This window comes from Amblyomma maculatum, chromosome 1, assembly GCF_055883805.1.
Source record: "Amblyomma maculatum isolate TAMU_Amacu chromosome 1, ASM5588380v1, whole genome shotgun sequence".
In the NCBI taxonomy this organism is placed as follows: domain Eukaryota; kingdom Metazoa; phylum Arthropoda; class Arachnida; order Ixodida; family Ixodidae; genus Amblyomma; species Amblyomma maculatum.
This window is the reverse complement of record NC_139344.1, coordinates 460,305,379-460,329,250: the sequence shown is the minus strand read 5'-3', so window position 1 is coordinate 460,329,250 and position 23,872 is coordinate 460,305,379.

Sequence of the window (23,872 nt, the reverse complement as noted above, 5' to 3'; positions counted from 1 at the left end):
GCCACTAAATGTTTTGGGAAAGTTTCATGCCACTATCCAGTGGAAACAAAACACTATACAGCAAATTGTGTACGTGGTCTCACCATTACGCTCCGTACTTTTGGGTCTCCCAGCGCTTGAGGCTCTAGAAGTTATTAAATTTGCGGACTCGGTCAGTAGCGCAACAGCTGTCGAAGCTTCCTACCCGCAGCTTTTCAGTGGTCTAGGAGCGATAAAAGGAGAATACAAAATTAGACTAAAGCCGAACTCGACACCTTTTGCAATTCATGTTGCGCGTCGCATAGCCTTACCCTTGCGTGACCGAGTTAAGCAAGAGCTCGAGCGTATGGAGCGAGATGGCGTGATCCGCAAAGTAGAAGAACCAACAGAATGGTGTGCAGGAATTGTGCCAGTACTCAAACCATCTGGAGCGGTTCGTATTTGCGTTGACTTGACTCAGTTAAACAAAAGTGTACTTCGCGAACGCTATGTCATGCCGACTGTGGATGATAGCTTCGGTCTTTTAGGTGGTGCGTCTGTGTTTTCGAAGTTGGACGCCAACTCTGGCTTCTTTCAGATTAAGTTGTCGCCCGAATGCCAGTTGTTAACTACGTTCATAACGCCAGTTGGGAGATACTGTTTTCAAAGACTGCCGTTTGGAATAACGTCGGCACCCGAGATCTTTCAGAGGAAAATGTCGCAGATATTTGAAGGAATCCCAGGCGTGATAAACCTAATGGATGACGTGCTCATTTTTGGTAACGACAAGGCTCAACATGACGAACGCCTGCGTCTAACTTTAGATCGTCTCGCCAGTGCCGGTGTTACGCTAAACTAAGAAAAGTGTGCCTTTGGGGTAACTGAGATAAAATTTCTTGGCTGTGTGCTTAGTAAAGATGGCATCAAGCCGGATCCTGAAAAAGTTCGTGCTATCAAAGAACTGGCGACGCCAGCTAACGTGTCTGACGTTCGACGGCTGCTCGGTATGGCTAATCATCTGGCAAGATTCATACCAGATTTGGCTTCGAAAACGGCGCCTTTACGTCACTTGCTTTTGAAGGGTTCCGAATGGACGTGGGGACCAGCCCAAGAGCAAGCGCTGTCGTACGTCAAAGACGTTATCTCTTCGAAGCGCGTCATGGCTAACTATGATGCAAAGTACCCTACGATTCTTTCCGCTGACGCGTCATCATTCGGTTTGGGGGCCGTATTGATACAAGTTCAACCAAACAATGAAAAAAGACCTGTTGCATTTGCGTCACGCTCGTTGACGCCTGCCGAAACCAGATACTCTCAGATTGAGAAGGAAGCGTTGGCAATGACTTGGGCGGCAGAACGATTCGAAGGGTACATCAAAGGTCTTGAAATTGTGTTTGAAACCGACCACAAACCACTTGTAACGTTGTTGGGAAAATCACCTTTAGATGTTTTGCCTCCTCGTATTCAGCGCTTTCGCATGAGACTTATGCGGTTCAGCTTTACGGTTGTGCATGTCCCGGGTAAGAGCCTCGTTACTGCAGATGTATTGTCTAGAGCCCCGATTCAGGGAAACCAAATTGATGCTCATGCGCTGAGTGTTGGCGAAGTCGCGAAATTCGTTTCGGGCTGTTTGACAAATGCCGTCGAGGCTAGCCTTTTTGAACGAGTCAAAGCTGAGCAAGCAGCCGATGTAGTCTGTCAAGCTCTCACAAAATTCAGCCTGGAAGGCTGGCCCAAGTTCTCATCGCTGTCGATGGTGTTGCGTCCATACTGGCAGGAAAGAGCAACGCTGACAGTCGCTGAAGGCGTGCTACTCAAAGGTGTGCGGCTGGTGATTCCACAAAAATTACGCGCGGAGGTCTTGAGGCGCTTGCACGAGAGTCACCAAGGAATCGAGAAATGCAGAGCTCGAGCCAAAGAGTCCGTATGGTGGCCTGGGTTGAGTTGCCAGCTGAGAGCGTTGGTAACTGATTGCCCAGTGTGCGCGGAACACAGGCAACAAAAGTCGGAACCAATGATTCCGACAACCACTCCACAGCGTCCTTGGCAAAAGCTAGGTGTTGATCTCTGCCATATTGAGGGAAAATGGTATTTAGTGGTAGTAGATTATTTTTCTAGATACCCAGAGGTAGCCTTGCTATCTTCGACAAAAAGTGTCACTGTCATTATGCACCTCAAAAGTTTCTTTGCAAGACATGGCATACCAGAGGTTGTCATCTCGGATAATGGAACACAATTTGTATCTCAGGAATTCCAGTCTTTTGCTCGTGACTATGGCTTCCGCACTGTGGCGACGAGCCCCAGATACCCTCAGGCAAATGGGGAAGTAGAAAGGATGGTCCAAACAATTAAACGGCTGATTATAAAAGCGAAGGACCCCTATCTTTCGCTGCTAGCGTACAGGGACACCCCAGGGCCACTGGGGAAAAGCCCTGCAGAGCTTCTGATGGGCAGGCGGCTACGCACAACAGTCCCTGTCCCTCCCAAGAGCCTTCTGCCCCAGAAGGTGAGCCTGAAAAAGTTCAGAGATCGCGATGTAACCATCCGACAGCGGCAGCGTAGGTACTTCAATAGTCGTCATAGGGCTCATCCGCTGCCAGTCCTCAAACCAGGAGCGGAAGTATGGGTGACAGACTGCAAAGTGAAAGCGCGAGTCTTACGTCCTGCACAACGTCCGAGGTCGTATGTAGTTAGAACTTCTACGGGTGTAGTTCTAGAAAGAAACAGGAAATTCCTGGTTCGCTTTGTTTCCCAGCGACTGCGAGGAAGGAGGAGGTAGCTATGAGTTTCCGCAGGCATATGATAGTCGGGTAGAAATGGAACAGGAAACTAATCCATCTAAACCGAAGGCACCTGCCGATCCATCCCATACCCCCTTGCCACAAACTAGCCCTCCTGGATATAGAACACGATTTGGCCGTCATGTCCGACCGCCAGACCGATATGGGTTCAATGACTGACTGTTATTTTGTTTTGAGCATTGGTTGCATCCGTTAAAAAGTGTTCATCCTTTGTTGGTGGCAGTGCTAAGTTTGTTGCAAATGCCAGTGTATCTTTTCAGAGAAAAGGGGAGATGTGCTGATAGCGCCTGTGCCGCGTCTGAAACATTGTCTGTCCGTGGCGTCACTGGTCACATGTGTGCTTGCTATATAAGATGCTGTTCGCGTGAAATAAAGGGTTGTTGTTATCGTGCCGGGATCGGGGCAAGTCTCAGTTCCTGCTGCCCGGCCGCGCTCGGCGTCCGGCCAGGGACCGAACGCGACAATACTCCTCTTTTTTTAAATTGGCCCTAATTTCTAATTCTATCTCTGAGTTCATCCCTCTCTTCGTCAGTGGATTCTGCAATTGTAAAAATATTGCTCTCACTCATCCCTCGACATTTGAAACTTGTATATATCGTATGGTAGTAGGCCACAGCTATGTAACTTTAAATGAATACGCTAATAGCTTGGCAAAAGTGGTAAATCTATAGCAAATCAATAGTGGTAAATCTTTTTCCGCGCCAACGAGGAGGACAAAAATACCGAGCCAGCGGAAGGGAAAAAAAAGAGCGTGAGCTCGCGAGCGATGACATGGTTACGTCGCCATCTTGAGAACGCGAACTTATTAAATGCAGGCTTTTTAGACACCGTCCCAAGCCTCAGTCTGTAGTTGCGTCCTCGTGGCCCAATTTTGAACATTTTTGATGTCGAAACCCGGTGAATCCCTGCGCCGACCATTATGACCACGCATGTGGACAGAAGTGGAGCGTAAGTGAGTATACATTCGACAGGAGGTCTTAACCCCACACCGTTGTGGCCACCATGATGGTCAATTTACACCGCTACTTCAATCACACCTCTAGACCGCAGCTAGACGACAAGACGAAGAACGATTTATCCACCAGCTGTCGAACCTGTGCATGGACTGCATCGTCGAGTACAAAGGAAAAAACGATCTAGAGAACTTGCAGGGTGCCATGCGTGACATTTGCCTGCTGGAGACCAGCCTTGAGGAGAACCTGACCAGCCTACTTGGTTACACATACAGGGAACTGCGAGTCTTTCCCTTAGTCAGAAGCAATCTGGCGCCCAACAAGGTGCGAGTGCAGGTCATGACAGAAGCTTCGCTGATGAAAGGATGCTACTTGTCGTGGGAGCGGCACTCCGATGAAGGCTGCACAAAAGTGGTGGCTCGAGCTCAGGGACTCATAAAACCTTACACCGACATGCACAAGCACGCTCAGAACGTTCTCGAGTTCGAGCGCAAACCGAAGAAATCCTTCGTGTTCCTCGTGCTGGTTCGCAAACAGCACACAGAGGCCATACCTCTTCTGAATACCTGAGAAGAATACTACTCTTTCTGGAAGCGGGACCAGTACTTTGCCGTTCTCCTGCAGGATCGAAGAAACTTTCGCATCTCTAAGCTGATCGTCAGGTCCTCCGAGATGTTTCAACGACTTTCCACAGTGATACGGGAGACTGACACACTTACTATCTTCGACTACCTGCGCTACCGCTTCTTGACTTTCGTGGCGCCGTCAGTCTAAGAAAAGTTTTCCTTAGGTGACACCTATCATCCAGAGAATGTTCCGGCTAGGTCACTTGCCTGCCTACACTGGACTAAAAACATCTACTCTATGAAATGTGGTTCTCTGATTCTGTGGTCAACCAGGAGATTGTTAGAACCAACCTTTGGAACAGAGTACAAAAGATATTGCGTGCTTTGGCCCTACATAGCAGGAAAGTAAAAAATCACCTGATAACAGAAGACTGGATGTTGCGGGGCCGAACTTATACTCATCACCGCGAAAATCTACAACGCCGGCTTTCGCGCTGCGTACCAGCTGGAAGCTGAGATGATATACCTCACTACTTCACACGGATGGGCATCCCACTGGAGTGTCAGTCAACGTTTCAATCATTTCTAACGATGCAGCAGTCTAGCAGCGAGCTGTATTAGATGTCCAGCGAGGGGTAGCGCGATCTGGACGCAAGAGTGAGTGTGAGCAACCTGGTGCCGGGATACATTTGGATAAGCGTTTGGATAAATCCTACTACTCAAGGACTATTCAGCGCCAACATGACACCAATATTTCTGATACCATCTTTGCTTCCTTACGTTCTCATGGGCTTGATGGAGCTCATCTCCTAGTTTTCAACAACTGGAGGCAAATGAGGCACCACGAAACAAGTACAAAGATTACGACAACATGGCTTCTGCAAGGTCAAGTTCGGCTATATATTTGTCACTACTCAAACAATCAGAAGCCTATGTAATTGCCGATCAGCACCTGACACTTCGCGGTCGGGAGTCTGTTAAATCTTTAGCACCGCTCTTCTTTCCGCGCCAACGAGGCGGAAAAAGATACCGAGCCAGCGGAAGGAAAAAAAAGAGAGCGTGAGCTCGTGAGCGAGGACATGGTTGAGTCGCCATCTTTAGAACGCGAACACATTAAATGCAGTCTTTTTAGACACCGTCCCAGACCTCAGTCTTTGGGTGCGTGCTCCTGGCCCATATTTGTACAAAAATGTCTCTCAGTCTATGCTTTCTAGCCTTCCGGCGACAGCTTATATCACCGCAGCGAGGTTTCGGAGAAACATTTTAATAAATATACAAACTGGACATCTTTTAAGATCTGATGACTGCTTGCATCTAAATTATTCTTGGAGTAGGACATTATGTCATTCACGACCACTTGAGATTTCTCTCAGAAGGCTGCGATGACGTATCCCACTTAATTTTTATCTTATGTCTGGTTTGGCACTTCCTCCAGCCTGCCCATTTCGTGATGAACACGAATCATTAGATCACTTTTTATTCTTTTGCCGCCGCTTCACTACGTTGAAAAGACAGTTGATAGAAAGGCCATTTCATTAGTTTGGCCTCAGTTTATATAGCCCAATATTATTATCATTCGGCGCCGCCATCGTTGGACAAAGTCACAAGTTTGTTTTTACCGCCTTGCAACATTCTTTCCTGGTATAAAATTGTTCGCCTTTCTAAATAGTTAAACACGTGGTCTAGAATTCCAGTGCAAATTTCGCGTGTGTGTTTTCATTTTATATTTCATTTATTTTACATTTTCTTTCCTTTCCTCTACCCCTCCAATCATATTCTTTTTTTACACTAAAAGTTACTTCAAAAACTTTCTTTACTACTCAATGTTTGGCCGATCCTCCTTTGTGGGCAGGTGTCATGTTATCTGCACACGAACAACAGTCCCCATCAAGTCTCAAATGGTGTTTCCAGATTTAACATCTTGGTGGAGGTGAAAAAATGGATCCGTGCAACAAGCTGGATCTCCGCAGTCGCCGTCACGTCAGTACCGTCACCATGTCGAGAAACTCTTCCCTCTCTACGGCCGCCGCCCCAGCATTTGTCATGGCTCACCTCCGGCACCAGAGCACATTCTGCGGCACCGTTGACATCGATGTGGACAACTGGCTGACCCTCTACGAGGGAGTAAGCAAGCATAACCACTGGGATGCGACGCATGCTCACAAATATCGTATTTTATTCCACTGGCACTGCGCGCGTCTGGTTCGAAAGTCACGGGCTCGAGCTGACATCTTAGGACGTATGCAAGCTACAGCTCCACGACCTCTTCGCAAACCTATTCGCTGCCAACTCGCCGCCAAGAAAGACCTGACGTCTGGCGCCCAAGCTTCGTCCGAATCTTACATCTATTAAATACAAGACGTCCTGTCCTTGTGCCAGAAATCCGACCTAGCCATGACTGAGGCCGACAAAGTTGCCCACATACTAAAGGGTCGGCCAAATATTTTGGGGAAACCCCCAATGTGGAGTAGAATTCTAATTAAGGATCAGGATGTATTTTTCTTTACCTACGAAGTTTCTGAGAAAGCTGTATAGCTTTCCTTTTTAACCGTATGGCTGCGCTCGGGTGGATGACAATGAGTAATTACTCCTTAATACTAAAGGGTCATGCCGATGACAATTTCAATATCTTTCAAAGACTGCTCTACTGTGGACTCTGTCCTACTGTGTACCAGTGCTACGAGCAGGCGAAAGAAGAGCGCATATGGCACCGTTTCCACCGCGTGCCGAACACAGCTGCTAGCTCGTCCGGTGATGACCTGAATACTGTCGCTAGTGTTCCAACAGCAAAAAAAATTAAAGAGCACTTCAGAGTCTGCATTGCAGTAATGCGAAATCACGGATGCTGCTGTTGGTTGCTTGTAGTTGCTTAATTCACTTCTTCTTTGCCCATTTCAGTCTTTAGTACCTTCGAATGGCGCGCCAATTCCTTCCTTTGCCCTTTTTTCGGCTCTACTGTCTGTTGCGTAACGTCACATTCTTGACGTCATATTCACTACGGCACCCATTTCTCTCTTTCCGCTTTCACTCCCACCTTTCTCCATTCCCTTGCGTGCGGTTCGATCAAACATGTAGACACCATTAGAATGCAAGGCATGTTAATTCAGAGTAACCACATAAATTTAGCAACATCCGATGAAGTGACCACAACAGTCACCCAAACAGCCAGACTAAACAAGCGAATAGCCAACAAGAAAGGGGCATAAAAGAACGAGACACCTGTCGACTCATTCAGGCTTTCGTCATCACCAGGCTAGTCTACACCCTGCCCTATCTGCACCTTTACCAAGACGAAAAGCACAATGTTGAGTGTCTTATCCGGCAAGCTTACAAGACAGCACTAGGAGTATCGAGAAACACCTCAACTGATGGGCTCCTAGCTCTTGGAATGCACAACACACTTGAACTCAAGGAAGCGCACTGAATATCGCAGTACTTCAGATTGGCGCGCACCAAAGCCGGGAGGCTTGTCTTATGAGGCTAGGCATCAATTCCAAACCCATGGCGGACGATCTCAGGCAAATACCCACAGCAAGCAGGAAGGAGCTTGTAATCAAGCCCCTCCCTGAGAATATGCACCCCATTCAGCACAAAGGCAGGCGACTAGCACGCGCACGTGCACTGAACACTAAATACAAAGAAAACCAGTCGGTTGCTTACGTTGATGCGGCCGAATATGAAGAGACGGACCGAGGCTTAGCGATTCGTGCGGTGACTGGGGCCCGTGAGTCCACGCCTTCCAAATTCTTAGCTTCAGCTACTGTAAGCACCAGAACCTCTGAGGCTGCAGAGGAAGCAGCCATCGCGCTGGCCGCCGCTTCTACCGAAGCAGATGTTAGTCAGTGACTCCAAAACAGCCATACGGAATTTCGGGAAGGGCCGTCTGTCGGCTGCCGCCAGCTATATCCTTAAAAACTACCGTCCAGTCCCTCGTAGGACGATAGAACTGGTATGGGTTCCGGCTTAATCGGGCAATCCCGGGAACGAGAAGGCTCATGAATATTCCCGAGGTTTCGTCAGCCGGGCTCTCAGTACCTCGTTTGCCGCGGGTGCTAGGGAGGGCTTGCACTCGTTCCATGATATAACTCGCCATTTTAGCCTGGGGAGGCGCATCTTTGCTCCCCCACATAATTCATTAGGCAAGGCCCAGGAGATACTCTGGCGCAGCTACATACCGGCTCCTTCCCCTGCCTCAAAGTATATTCATATATGTTCAAAGAGCAGGTTGACATTAAATGCAGTGTGGCGTCGACGCCACTTTAGACCACATTACTTGGGGGTGCGCGGCCTATCCGCCACCCGGCGATTTGCTGCCAGCTCTATCTCTGAATGAGTGGGAGGCCGTGCTGCGTGCTCCGGCCTGGCCATCCATTTTACAATTTTATTCGTCCTCTCGAACTGAGAAACAAAACATAAAAAAGGAGAGGGTGCCCGGACCAGCAAACGCTTTGCCAGGCTTAAAGCTGTAGACAAAAAAAAAGGCTTTTATAAAGTGATAGAAGGTGATCCGGCCATCCAAGCTCAGGTCACTCAGTGGGCCGAAAAGATCGCCGACAGGACGCAAACTGGCGGCCGTCTGGCGCGGCCAACAATCAAGCTGAACCGTCACCTCTTCTAGCCGATGAAAATAAATGTTTTCCCATCCATCCATTCAGGTGTCCATAAAACAGTGTGGCAGATACTGCGCCTTTCCTTTCCTGTAAGCCAGTTATTCTAAATAATTGTCTAATTAACTTATTGGCCTAAATATTTTTTGCAACAACGTTATTAACCCTCCATCGATTGACACCACTCATTAACCTTTACCACTTTTCAAATAGTCAAAATTGCTGCGGACACGGTCTGCGGACGGAAATCTGTGGACATAGCGAAGTAATGCTTTCGCATTAATAACGATAACGACCCGTATCGTTCATCGCCAACTCTATGCTATGATCCCGCTGTTTCCCCATCACAGCTAATGGACAACACCCTGCTTACGATATCCTTCATCCAGGCGGTTGTTTGCCAGAAGGTTGCTAATATGGGCATCCCTACTGGTCGCATTCCGAACATCGTGGACTACAACCCAGAAAATGTTGTTGTGGCTGTACGAAGAAAGAAAAGAAAATGCATGGGCCTGCAACTGCTCTGTAGCTGAGCCACCTCTGCTGCCTCGTGCGGATGGAAGGGAAAAAAGGCAAGAAAAAAAAAGAGGGAGAGAAAGACGCGCGACGCAACAACAGCCGTCATCCACCACCACCGAAGCGGTGGCGACTGCAATGACGGCCTACAACAGATAAAAATCAGCGGCAGGCTAGACCGCGCAGCAAGCGGCAGTGACCTACCTGTCCCAGCCCCACCAGGGCGAGGATCAACCACCCTTCAGAACCTCCTCTGATCGCTGCTGCCTCCTTCAAGAGCAGCTAAGGGCCTGGATGCTAAGGAAAATAAAGGAAAGGCGCAGTTCACACTTTCCGGCAAGTGTGTTTGGACGGTATACCATAGCGCCTATGGCAGGTGGGACTGCAGATGGCAGGAACGCTAGGCAAGAAAACAACTTGCGGAATGTGACGAAATATGACATCTCGCAGACACATCTTTCACTCTCACTTCCACCTTCTCCTATCCGTCAACGACGCTGGTCAGGTGTCCACAGAACAAGTGTGACAGATACTGCGCCTTTCCTTTCCTATGAAGCAATTATTTTAAGGCGAAAACCTTTAATGGCTCATGCTGTCGTGGACAAAATGTGCCCACTCTTGCGGCGTTAAGATTAGCCGAGGCAGGAGGACGTCATTGAGCTCTCGAGCAATCACAGAGCACCAATACAGTATGCGCGAATGTGTGCCTTATATGATCATATGTCAATCAATTATCAATTAATTATTAATAAATAACTATTTACTAGTTGATGACTAATTACGTAATTCATTAGGGACTCATTATTGAATAACTATTTGCTTAGGTGCCTACTTATTTACCTATATATTATTGATTAGGTAAAGAACGAATTACGTAATTCTTACTGACGAGAGCCAGGTGCGTAGCAAAATGCAGCACTCAGGCTTTCGCCTATCACTACTTTAGTCTATAAAGTCCCTCGTAATTTTTTGTAGCAATATCTACAATGGCCGCAAAGTCGCAATTTCTTTGGGGGTGGCCGGGCCGTTATTACACAACTTCTTGCTCGCGTGGAATAGCAACTGCTGTTATCTGTAGACACTTGAACGTAATAGCAACGGTCCCACGCTGACATTGTGTGTTGGTTTATATGTGGTTTATATGAAAGGAAAGGCGCAGTTTCTGTCACGGTTATTCATACGGCTCTCCTTTCTCTCTTTCCACTTTCACTCTCATCTTCCTGCCTTCCTCTACGGCGCGGTTAAGGTGCCCGCGGAACAAGTGTGGCCGGTACTGTGCTTTTTCTTTCCTGTTAGGCATAATTAGTTCTGCCCATATTTGAAATGCGTCCCGTGCGAAAGTGTGACTCCTGCGAACGGGCGACAGTAAGAACCACTAAAGGCTTTCGCCTTGAAACCTCTGTTGACGCCTGCTCCACAGTCTAACCTCATCGCAGTTCTTATGGATGGCGTTCTTGTTTCAGTCCAGATGACACCGGCGCCTAACTTTCCATTCTCAGCTCCTCATTTCGGCGTCGCCTCAAAAATGTCCCGACGCCAGCAGTTTCGTCCACCGCTTGCGTCGCTAATGGCAGCCCCACTGCCGAGTTTGCCATGCGTGCCGCTCTGGTAACCATTGTGGGTCGTCACACACCAGCGTTATTCACCGTCCTCCAAGAATGCCCTCAAGATCTGATCCTTGGCCTTGACTTCTTGACCGCTCATTCAGCCCTTATTGACTGTTCAATTGGCCTTCTCGCGTGGATCTTCCCATCTGCTATCGAGACCTCACCACCCCGCATCGCCTTCACTCAGCACAATTTTCCTGCCTCTCTCCTAAAGCTGCTGTATACATTCCTATGTGCCGTTTCTAGCATGTGCCTGATGAAGAGTATCAGGCGTGCCCCATTACAGGCGTCGTCCTGCTGTGTCACGTCGTCCTCCTCAATATATCGCACACGTTTTTCAGACTCACACGACTCTCCCAGTCCTCAACTTAAGTTTGTCGCACCAAGTTCTCCCCACCAGAATTTCTCGAGCTGACCTGTCGCCGCTGAACGGCAGCGATGTTTCAGTTCTAACTCCCGGCCCTCCCTCCGCACCCTCTGCTGTAACATACGCTCTTAAATTGTTCCCTTCCCATCCTGATCCTGTTTCCGACATGTTTGCGGCTGACCTGTAGCCCGATTCTTTCGACAAGCTCTAGAGGCTGCTGCTTTCCTATAGCGCTATTTTTTACTTTGTAACCCCAACTCTGAAGCCAAGCCTCTATTGTAATCCACCGCATCCTCACCAGTAACGCTACTTCTATTCACGAACGACCGTAGCATCTCCCTTTCCGAGTACCACGTGATTCAACATGAAATCTACAAGATGCCGGCGATCAACATTATTGCGCCTGCAAATAGTCGTTCGGCATCACCTGTTGTGCTAGTGAAGATCAGACCTGGAGATTCTGCATCCACTATCGTCACCTCAACTAGTTGACCAGAGAAGATGTCTACCCTCCTCCGCGCATAGACGATGCACGTAATTGCTTCCATAGAGCCAACTACTTTTCCTCCATCGACCTTTGCTCTGGCTATCGGCAAATATCCGTCGGTGAACGCGACCTCGATAAAACAGCATTCAATACCCCTGATGGCCTCTAACAACTTAGTCATACTTTTGGCTTTTGCAACCGCCCTGCCACTTTCGAACGAATGATGGACTATTTGCTTCGAAGTTTCACGTGGACGGCTTTTTTCTGTTACTTGGATGACGTCATTGTTTTTTCATCCAATTTTGATAGTCCCCTCTCTTGCCTTTCTAAAATTGTCGAGCTATTCTGCCGTGCCGGCATTCAACTGAGACAAAAATTGCAGCTTTGGCTACCGAAAAATCAAAGTGCTTCACATCTTGTTTAATTCTGCTGGTGTTCAGCCTGACCGATTACGGTTCGCGCCCTCAGTGCTTTTCCCACGCCACGTTCCTTTAAGGATGTTCAAAGTTTTATCGGCTTGTGTTGTTATTTTCGACGCTTCGTCCAAAACTTCGCAGCTCTCTCTCGCCCTTAGTATCCTGGCGAGAAAATTTGCACCTTGCGCTTGGGGCCCGGATCAAGCTTTAGCTTTCTCAGAGCTTATTGCTGCTTTCACCAATCCACTATCTTGGCTCATTATAACCCTTACGCCCCTACAAAACTCCGCAGTGACGCAAGTGGCCCCACAAGAGGGGCATAATCACCACATAAGAGTAATTGCGTGCAGCAGCCGCCTAATGCCTACTGCTGAACGAAATTGCTCGATCGTATAGAGGGAGAGTCGGGTGCTACTTTGGGCTGTTACGAAATTCCGAGCTTATTTGTTTGGACGACCGTTTACTGTTATCACGGACCACCAAGGATGTGCTGGGCGTTACGGTTGCACGAATACACCTCTGGGCGGCGTCACCAAGATGCAGACTGCTTGTACCGCCCCCCTATCGATCCTTCTAGCTCTTCAGACTGTGCAATTGACGAATGCGTCCTGCCTTTATCGGCTTTTGTGCACATTGCTGACGAACAGCGCTTGGATTCGGCGCTACGGTCTTTCATCGACCGTCTCACTACCGGTGATTCTCATTCAATCCTCACTATGTTCGTACTCCAAGGGGATGCACTAGATCGCCGCAGCATGCGAGCTGATGACATTGAGTTCTTGCTCGTCGTTCCCAATCAGCTACGGTTCACCATCCTATAACAGTTTCATGATGCTCAACTGCTTGACACCTTGGCGTGTCCCAAAACTATGACAGCGTGCTCTGACGTTTCTAGTGGTCGGGTCTCTACGCTCCGCCCAGCATTATGTGGCCGCATGTTAGCTGTGCCTGCGTTGGAACAAGCCAGAAGAAGCCGGAATAAGCCGTCAGTATTGCCTTCTCGACACCTGTAGCCATTCTCTATCGCAACTAACCCGTTTCCTTTTTGGCTTTGACTTGCTTGGGCCCTTTCCAGTCTCCATCTCGGTAAAAAAATGAAGCGCCGTCACGACCAATTATGCTACGCGCTAAGCGCTACGTCATTAAACGCGCCATCACAACCAGCTGCACAACAGAGGTCGCTGATTTACTCTTCCGCGACGTGATAATTCATTGTGGTGTTCTTTTTGAAATACTCACTGATCGTGGTCTCTGCTTCCTCTCCAGAGCGTTTGACAAACTTCTTCGTTTGTGCACCGCTCGCCATAAATTCACAACCTCCATCACCCTCAGACCAACGGCCTCCCAGAACGCCTCAACAGTACGCTCACAAATATGTTGTCAATGTATGTCTGTGACAACCACCAGGATTGGGACAATAATCTGCATTTTTAACCTTCGCCTACAACTCTTCTTGTCATGATAATACTGGGTACTATTCCTTTTCGCCTGTTTTTGGGGCCGACATCAATTACTCCCCTTCGACACATCAATTCGCGCTAATTTCATTAGCTAATGACATTAGCTAATGACGCTAATGCCATCGCCCGCGCTAATGAGGTCCGCCATATTGCTCGCCACAGGGTCTTTGCCTCCCAAGGTTCCACGGAATGCTGTTTCAACAGTCGCCACTGCAATATGCACTAAGCTGCAGACTCTCTCTCGTCCTTCTTTGGCTCTCTTTTCACAGAGTGGGCTTGTGTGAAAAATTCGCCCACGGTACTGAGGCCCTTACTGCATCTTGCCCAGTGTCACCGACGTCACATACGTTATCGCATGCGAAGTCTTCTATAGCACTATCCTCCAACGCTGTGCATGTGGCCCGCCTCAAGTAATATCATTCACGGTATGCTTCACCCAGCTAGAATGCACCAGGACCGTGTTTGTGCGGAGGGAGTAATAATAGCGGAAGTTCCGAGCGCATGAAAGAAGAAGCTGTTGTTCGGACTGACAAAGTCGACTTTGCGTGTGTACGTAAGCGGTGAAGGGGTGCCGATGGAGTCTGGAATAGTGTTATGCCCAAGTATGTGATTTCCGTGCGTAACAATATTATTGCTTCTATCCGCAATATACATTCATTCTATCTTGCAAAAAGGTACAGATGCGATTCAAAGGAATCTTTCAGCACACTCGCAACTTTTATTGTTATAATACGTCAGTGTAATGCACGTAGTGATCAAATAAGAAAAATCATGTTCTCACGCTTGAAAATATCTGAAATGCTCCGTCCTACCATGCCTACCCTACATACAATCTTCATGTTGAAGGAGTTAATACGAAAAGTGTAAACAACATGCTGAAAGCTTTTTATACCAAGCGAATGACTACATAATATGTTAGCTACACGCTTTCTAAGCCTTCCAATGTATAAGAATGTGCGTTTTATAGGAGGTCTATATCAGTGCATTGTAAATAAGAGGCTCGAAAAACGTCGAATGAACACTTCTACTTTTTCTTCGAACCCTCCTCTTCCGATTAATTTTGCGGAAGAAAGGAAAGCAATGATTGATTGCAATGCACCCATGTTTTTCATAGGACGAGTATTAGAGCCGAACTCTACTGTAACTGCATCTCAGCTGATAGATTGTGGGATTCAACATGCTGAAGTAACATATTGACACGGTGCAGGCTAATTGTCTTCGCTCTGTGCTGATTGCGAGCGTGTGCCTCCCCGAGGCAAATAAACCGAAGTTATCCCGTTGAGGCGGGCCCTGCCCAGTTTGCTGTTGTTCCGGGCACTGTGACTCCTGTTTCCTGTGGTGACTTCTGACTATAATTCAATCCGTGACAATATAAAGTATGCGGGACTGCTTCAGATGCCACACGTAAAGGTAAGAGAGGCACTATAAGAGGAGGATGCAAAATGGAAATAAAGGACTGGTAAAATGCTTTAAAACGGGGTTATTTAAGAAAACTGCGTGATTTGGAAATTACTGGAACTGTTCAAAGTGCTGCAGGAGATTACATTTATAGTTACGTGTAATGTGAACACATCCTTACCAGATATTGCATACATTATAAGGCGCAAACAGGGTTGCAACGCGAATGTCTCAGGTACAAGCGATATCCTAGTTATTGTCGAACGCACAGGGAATTATAACAAATGTATCACGCTAGCTGTCAACTACACAGCCGTTTGTATTGATCTCACATTCCACACACATGGTGCAAACAGGCCGGCCAACTTCTCGTTCTTGTACAACTACTTCATTTGAATACTGGGTCTTGGTGAGTTACGTTTGTTGTGCGTTGCTGGTTTAGTTCCCTGATTTTCAAAGCAGTGGGACATGAGCATAGCCAGGTTACATCTGCAGCTTTACGAAGGGGAAATTCATCAGCTGTTTCATTATTCTCACAAAATTTGCGTGCCCTATGGCACAGGCACAGTAGACAATGCAAGTATTGTAGTTACCAATACATTACACTGAACACCAGGGCACGAGATCCTGCAGTTCTCATCCAGGGTTCGTTAGAATGCAGTGTGCAGTAGTTATTGCTTCACAGATATGCCGCTAGAACACCAAGATTGTATCGACTGGCTACATCATGAGTACAAATACTAACGCTTCTATCAAGCCTCTTTATGGTGAATTTCAACTAATCTGCAACAAATTGAGGAAATAGTATCTTAGGTGAAAGACACAAAAACGTTGCATTACTACCCTAGCAACAGATGCACATGGATATGATGCCCAAAGAAATCCTGCCGTTTGCCGTCGTCATTTTAAATAAATAACGCACGCTGAAAATGAAAAATATCCCGTGCGTGATACAGCTATGTGTGCATTTCTTTTCAGCCTCAGAAATGCCAGTGCAGCTACCATCCCATGCGCAACCATGGTAACACAAGGAACTTTAAACTTGCACACTACCCTTATCACATATCATCGAAAAGACTATTGGTATGCTTCTCTTTGTGCCGCACCTATCAAATGATTAAGTCTAAACTTGTATAAGCGCCACACAGACGCCACAACAGCCAAGAAAGACACGACTGGGCGCATTTTGTCTTTTTTTGCCAGTTGTGTCGTCTTTGTTGCGCTTATACAAGTTTACGAGATTGAACCAACTAGCCCCATAACGCATATTACTGGATTAGGTCTGAAACAGAAATGAAGGCTTTTCTTTACTTCAAGAAAAAAATTGACGCTGTAGCTACTCGCTTGGTTTTCATAAAGAGAATTGTCGCGATACGTTTTGTAGCCAACCACAAATTATGCATTCCCGAAGGTAGAATCAAATAGATAACAATGATCTTTTATTGCAGTGAAATAAATGAGCTGGCAGGCAGGCAGATGCATCTCTGGTACTGGATAGAAGTTGCTGTGGAGCGAAGACTGAGATCTGCGTTGCTCTACTATCAACAGCTCAGGATGCTGGATTGAATCTCAGTCACATAACAGTGCCCAGGAACTCCAAATCTTTTTACAGGTAAACTGCTGTACCACCACGAGAAGAAACTAAGCTGAAAGCAACTCTTACAGCATATATAACTCATCGCACTTCTGCATTCTACAGGAATTCTTGGCCTTCCTACTGTGAGCCTTGACATCGGCACATGCCTTACCCCCTGGACCTGCGGTTCCGAACAGCTCCAGAAGATAGCTTTTACTGGGGGCATCCTGACAATCAGCTGCGGGTAGTTTTCATACCGACACTGCGCATCCCCATCACGCAGCAACGGCATCGACGATGTCATGCACTTCTGGTGCTTACTTGAACAGGCAACACGACTAGATCTTTATTGGGCGTGAGAACGCTGACAGCATGTTTTAGTGGCCACGCTTCTGCGTTCCGCAGGTATTTCAGCCGCTTTCTCTTGATGCTTAGAGCAGTATTCGATTCTTGCCGTTGCTGTTGTGCATACAAGTATTCGTTGACATTGGTTATGACTGCTTCTCAATGTTTTTCTAGCTACTTTATTCCGGTGACGTGGAAACAAACCTGCGGGATCCAAAACTAACTCTGAAATCGTGCTGGAAAAACGTGTCCTCACACGGTGATTCTTCCCACTGATGGCTGTTTTATTCAACCTTCTTAAAGGCGTATGTACACGTGTTCTGTACAATCAACCAACTATCAAGCTGAAATTGTCACGGACATCAAAGCCATCTATGCCAGCAAAAAAAAATGACAGGAATTAAATTGACAGCATTCAAGAAAGATTGGACGTTCGTCAAGAAAAAAACAAATCGCTATATCAGATTGCGGAGCAAGTGACCGATATCTAGAATGGCAATGAAGACTGTCAACGCAGATGATCTATCCAATCTCGCCTCGGTGAACTAGAGGGCAGATCGCGACGCAATAACCTGCTTGTTATAGGCATTCCTGACGCATTTCAGTCTTGGCAGCAATCTGAATAGCGTGTGAAATAAGCCCTAGCAGTAAATACCATATCTTGCTAATCGATAGAAAACGCGCATTACTACGGCCAGCACTATCCTTGCAAATGTCACAACATCATGGTAACGTTCATCAACTTCAAGGATAAAGAACGAGTACTTTCTATACGCAGCAAACTAAAAGAGAAAAAAATATCTGAAGATTTCTCCCCACTCGTACTGTTAAACTAATCTAGACGAATTCGCGAAACAAAATTTCAGATGCACCCAGTTTTCAATTGCGCTGTAATAAAAGAACAGTGGACAAAAAGCTGCGCGCTTACAGGGCTCCACGGACAGCATTGCAGAAATGAGCACGCCACAGAAAATAAATACCTGTCACGATGGAGCATCTACTTGCGACGAAAATTAGGTGAGCGGGAGCGGAAGTGGAGCAAGCCTATGTAAGATACAAGTTTGGTTTTCAACATACGTGTTATCATTACAGAACTCAATGAATTATGTTGCGACATTGGCGCTGTTAACGCAGAAATTGTTCTACTAACCCCTGGCTTCGACCACAATTAAACACCGGGAACTTTTCCCAAAAACCAGCAATTTTTTCTTCTACAGTTGTGATTGCAAATCCAGGCAGGGAGGTTGTGTTCTGTTTGCCATTAATAAAACCTTGCACTCACATTGAATTCGCACTTCCTGTTCCTTGTATCAATTTGGGCCAGCATCGTTTTCAATGAACAAAATCTTGCAAATATTTTTTGTTACAATCCTCCATCCGAGTCTTCTACCTACATTGTCGCAACTCATCACCTGTTTCTTTTCTGTTTTTTGAACATTCCTAACATTGCATGGGGCACTCACTCCACCACCGTTAAATCCCTTTCCTGCACTATATTAGCTCGAGACTTCCTCGACTTATGCTCTGTCTTCTCTCACAACTTGTTAAACAAGCTACTAGAATAATAGATACTGTTTCTAATACGCTCGATCTAGTCCCTAGAACAGAAAAATCTTTTGTCTCTAAAATTACTTATATGTCATGCCTAAGCAAGAAGGAGGAAGATGAAGAGGAAAGGCAGGGAGGTTAACCGGTAAAGGAACTGGTTTGCTACCCTGCGCTGGGGCAGAGGGGTAGGTGGATATAAAAGTTGTGGGTGAGAGAGGGAAGGGTGAAGACAGTAGAGCCACATCAGAGACATGTCACATCACGTCACGTCACAATCCCATATCACGTAGCATAACAAATCATAGCCTTTCGATCAGTCCTGTGCTTTTCATAAAGCGGAGCAGTGCCTGGGAGGCCTTCACCGCAGTCGATCGCCGTTGCCAGAGACCTAGGATCTTCATTTCAGTCAGTGGGCATCCATCTACACGCTCCAGCGCACGGCATAGACATCGTCTTTCCTCGCTGTATATGGGGCACTGACAAAGAATGTGGCCTGTAGTCTCGTCGCAACCGCAGTTTGTACATGCAGGGCTATTTGCCATACCTATAACAAAATAATAACAGTTTGTAAATGCTACACCAACCCACAGGCAGCACAGCAAAGTTTCTTCACATCGAGGTAGGCCAGGTGGAAGCCGGAGCTTCAGGTCCAGGGATTTTAAGCGTAAGTTCGTAAACTGGTCAGAATTCCACAAGGAGAGCGTATGTTCCCGAAGCCTGCCCGCTGCGTCTGCTCTGGAAAAGGGAATCAACACACAATCGCGGTCTTGGTGGGCTGTTCGTGCGACCTCGTCTGCCTGGAGATTGCCCGCTATGCCGCTGTGTCCTGGAAGCCATTGGTAGATAATCTCATGTCCTCCATTTATGGCATAGTGATGAAGTTGTCGTATTTCCGCGACGAGTTGCTTATGGGCTCCACGTCGAAGAGCCGCTTTTAAGGCTTATGCCGAAGCAAACACACTCTCATAACCTACGAAAGTAACATTTCTCAGTCAAGAAACGTGAAGAAAACAAAAAACATTATAATTGCAATAAGGTCGACTTTGGAACAATAAATAGTCAGCTCTGCAAATTTATTTTTATTTATTTATTCAACATACCCCTACAGGCCCTCATTCGAGGGTATTACATAGGGGGGGGGGGGAGTGTAAAAAAAAAACATGTAACAGGAACATTATTAAAAAGCAAGTTAACAATAAACAGGCTAAATATAACATGAAAAAATAATTAAGCACCAGAGGATAAAAAAACAGGCTACAGAAAGCAATAGAATACAAAGTATAGGTTTAAGAAAACAATAAGGCATAACAGAAATGAACGCACAACAGCGTGTAGGTGATGCCAAAAAAAGTACATATCAAATGTCAACGTTGCTGCGGATGAGATCATGAAATGTGGAGCCGTTGGATTCAATGGCTATGTGTGCTGGTAGATCATTCCACTCTATGATAGTGCGTGGTATGAATGACTTCGCAAATGCAGATGAACGACACGTGATGCGCTTAACTTAAATTTTCGAATTCCTTCTAGGAAGACTTCAACAGCTGCAGCATTCAGTCTAATTTAGACTTGTTCGTGACGAAGTAAAGATTGTACATATAAGCAAATACCAACCCTTGAGATCAACGTTAACCGCAACCCTTCTCAGTAGAATACAAACATCAAGCGATTTTATAAGAAAAAAAAGCGCTTTCACAAATTCGCAAAAAATTCCTCTGACAACAGCCGATGTATTCCTTACAAAACAGCGCCGCCTGTATTAATAACAGCGTTAGAACAAGCAAATAATGCATTTTTACAAGTAACCCTTTCATCGATGCTATCTACTGACATGGGAATGTTTTTTCGCAATATTAACCAAATTGACAGCTAATCCATAACGCTTAATGACAGTACTGGTACCACCGTCCCCTGAACAACAGGCGTCTGTTTAAGCGATGTTTCTGCTGCCATTTTATCTATCTCCACAAGTCCCCTCTTCCAAGTATAGAGTGTTTCTGTTATACGCCACTGTATCCGGTCACAATTGACTTTGTCGCTTTCTGAAATTGTTTAACTCGCTATAAATATCTGCTGCTCCTGGTTTCGGTATAATCAAAGCCAAGTTTCTAAAATACACAAGTGCTTATACCTCCAATATGGTAAACAAATTTTCCAGTAGTCACCAGACCATCTACCGCATGGAAGGTCGGGAATGTGTTTCCGCTGCACTAATCAGGCACTAAAATTCTCCACTAAATTTCCGACCAACTTCAATAGCATTCATTGTAAACTTACTGAACACACTGCGCCTTTCCCTTCCTGTGAACCAATTATTATTGTTAGTTTATCCAGTTATCTCACCTAGCTAATTTCTTGGAATCAAAATCTTCTCGCCGTCTCAACGCGGTTTGCAAACAATATACTCACGTGAAACCCATTTGCATCTTTCACTAACAAGTTGCATGCCATCCTTGTTCGTAACTCACCAGCTAATTACGTGTTCATAGAATTCGCCAAAGCATTTGATTCTACCATAACTCACTAGTATACAATTTACAAATGCTTAACCTGAACTCAAATATTCTAACCTGATTTCAAGCTTTACTAACAAACTGCCGTCAGTTCGTTTCGATTAACGGCTTTACCTCGGACCCAATTATGGTTCAGTCCGGTGCTCCTCAATGTTCAGTACTTGGTCCGCTTGTTTGCCTTAGCAATCTAGCTTCACACATTTAGTCTAATATTCACCTGTTCGCTAACGATTGCGTGATATTCAGGAGAAATGAAGTTTGATGACGACGTACTAACTCTTCAATCTGACCTCGAGTCCATCTCTGCATGTTGCAAATAGTGGTTACTGGGGCTGAATGCTAACAAGGGCAAATTCATGTGCGTGTGTAAAGAAACATAGTTCACCCTCTTATCATATTAATAACATACCTTCAGATTCAGTGCGCTCGTATATATACCTTGGAGTTCGAACCTCTAACAACCCTACCTAGACTGCTACGTTACGCGTGTCCATAAAAACGCTTGCAAAACACCTGGATATTTTCGGCTTAACTTTTACAGAGCCCTTTCTGTGAAACTTTTACTCCGCAAATCACTCATATTACCTAAAATCAAATATGCCGCATCATTTGGGCATCGTTACCGGCAGAACATAACACACTTACTGGAAACGGTTCAAGTTAGTTCTGTCCGGTTCATCCTCTCCAATTATAACACAACTGCAAGCGTATAGTTGAATAGGCTGCATCATATGTAGCATGGTGCCATAATAATCGCTTTGCTCGCCACCAGAAAGCCTGATAAAATGCAAAACGCCCTGTCACTGCTTCACACGCGTACGCAATGTTGTCAGAGGCACCATGTAACAGTTACTTCCATGATACACACGAGCTAGCACTTTCGTTTCTCGATGTATCGTTTCCCAGTCAGGCAGGCATGCACTGAGGTGAAGCTATAGTTACCAATTTGAAGAAGGGAGCCTTTTATCTTGAGGAATATTAGTGACATATAATCCTACGGCGACTAGCCTGCGCATTAAGTGGATTTAGTACGGGTGCAAGCGTGATAGAAGCTCCTATTTTATCAGATAGAAGGGTATGCCATTCGCTATTGTTCCGTTTAAAAGCGAAACATTTTTACACCTTCCCTCTTCAATACATCATCTCGGGCCACATTATCTTGCCTTATGAGAATATTGAGCGTACAAAATTAGTGACCTTATTTTAAAATGATTTAAAATGCTAGAAATTTATCTGCGCAAAGTCGTAGACATAACAAGGGTAGTTTGTTACGTCTTTATTAATAGAGCCGAAATACTACGGGAACGGTTGCACAAGGAAGGAATGGCGCAGAAAGTGCATCATGCTACGAGATTATCGCAATGTACGTATGCGCATGTATCTGGAACGATATGAGAATGATGACAAAAAAAACAATAGCCAACATGCACTTCATAGCAGGTAGAGTTTTTCTGTGAGTAGTCACTATTGGGCGCGAGAGCATACCATGTCGCCACCTCTTGGCAGGGACGCGTGACGCAGTAAGGGCGCTATTTTTCCCGCTCATTCGGCAAGAAAGCACTTCACCGAATCAACGGGTTGTCGAAGTTGGAACTTTTAAGGCTATGAGTACGCGCACTTGCTGCAGAAGTATTGCTGTTATGGAACAATTGAAGCTGCCACATAACCAGTTGCCGGTATAGCTGACACTGAAACCTGGTAATAAGATTTCCCTTCAAGAGTAGCGAAGTTTTCAGGTGCCCGACAGATGCTGAGCTCCTTCGAATAGCTCCGGCGGATGCGGTACTGTTCACCTGCTCCCTTTAACGCAATATCGCAGAAAAATTGGACAGTGGGGAATAAGCGCAATAATTTTTTTCAGCAAGTGGAACAATTGCGTAAAAGCTGCCGTCAGTGACACTCTTGGTTCCGCCGGATATATGTCTACCCCACGCAATATAGCTTATTCACGCTTACATCAGCACATCACGACATTGCTCCATTTCTGGTTTATTTACGTACGCTGTGATGTGAAATTACAACAGCACTGCAGACGCTGCTTGAGACAACTCGCCATGCATAGCGCTGCCGATTGCACCAGAACTACTAATTCTCTTAGTGGAGCTTCGGTGCCAAAGCACTCATTCAAGGAATGAGAACTTCTGGCTTTCGCACGACCCTTCCTTGTCCTGGAAGCGTACTGCTCCGTGATGAAGCCAGCATATTGTCCATCCTGTCAGCACTCTGTCTTGGTTAGCTTCACAAGCTATGAGCGCAAATTAAAGCGCGTGCGTGGTTCGTTCTGCCACTACTCACCGAACTGTTAGCGCCAACTCCATGAACGAAATCTTGCTCGCTGAAATGCTTGCTGAACACATGAAAAAACACCACTTGCTTCCTTGTGCATTAAAATCTTGATTAGGAAGATTCTGTGAGCTTAGTTTTCGGTTAGCAATGTGAGCTTGCATTGAGGTCGTCGCGTACGTCTGGGTGCCGAGCAATAACGAACCGTGGAAACAGCTTAAATAAACACCAGCAACCACAGCAACGGTGCAAAATCAAGAATGTGCAATACTGACACTAGTTATCAACCAATACTGCGGGAAATACGCGGCGATTAGTTTTTAAAAGGCACAAATTCAGTCAGGCGTCGGCTACAGCAGCAGTAAGCGGAGTCGCGTGATCCTACTTGATCCCTTAGGTCGATGCTAGCGCCGGTCGTTCCAGTGGTGGCGCTCACGCACAATAGCATCGAAAAAATTATAACAGCCTAAG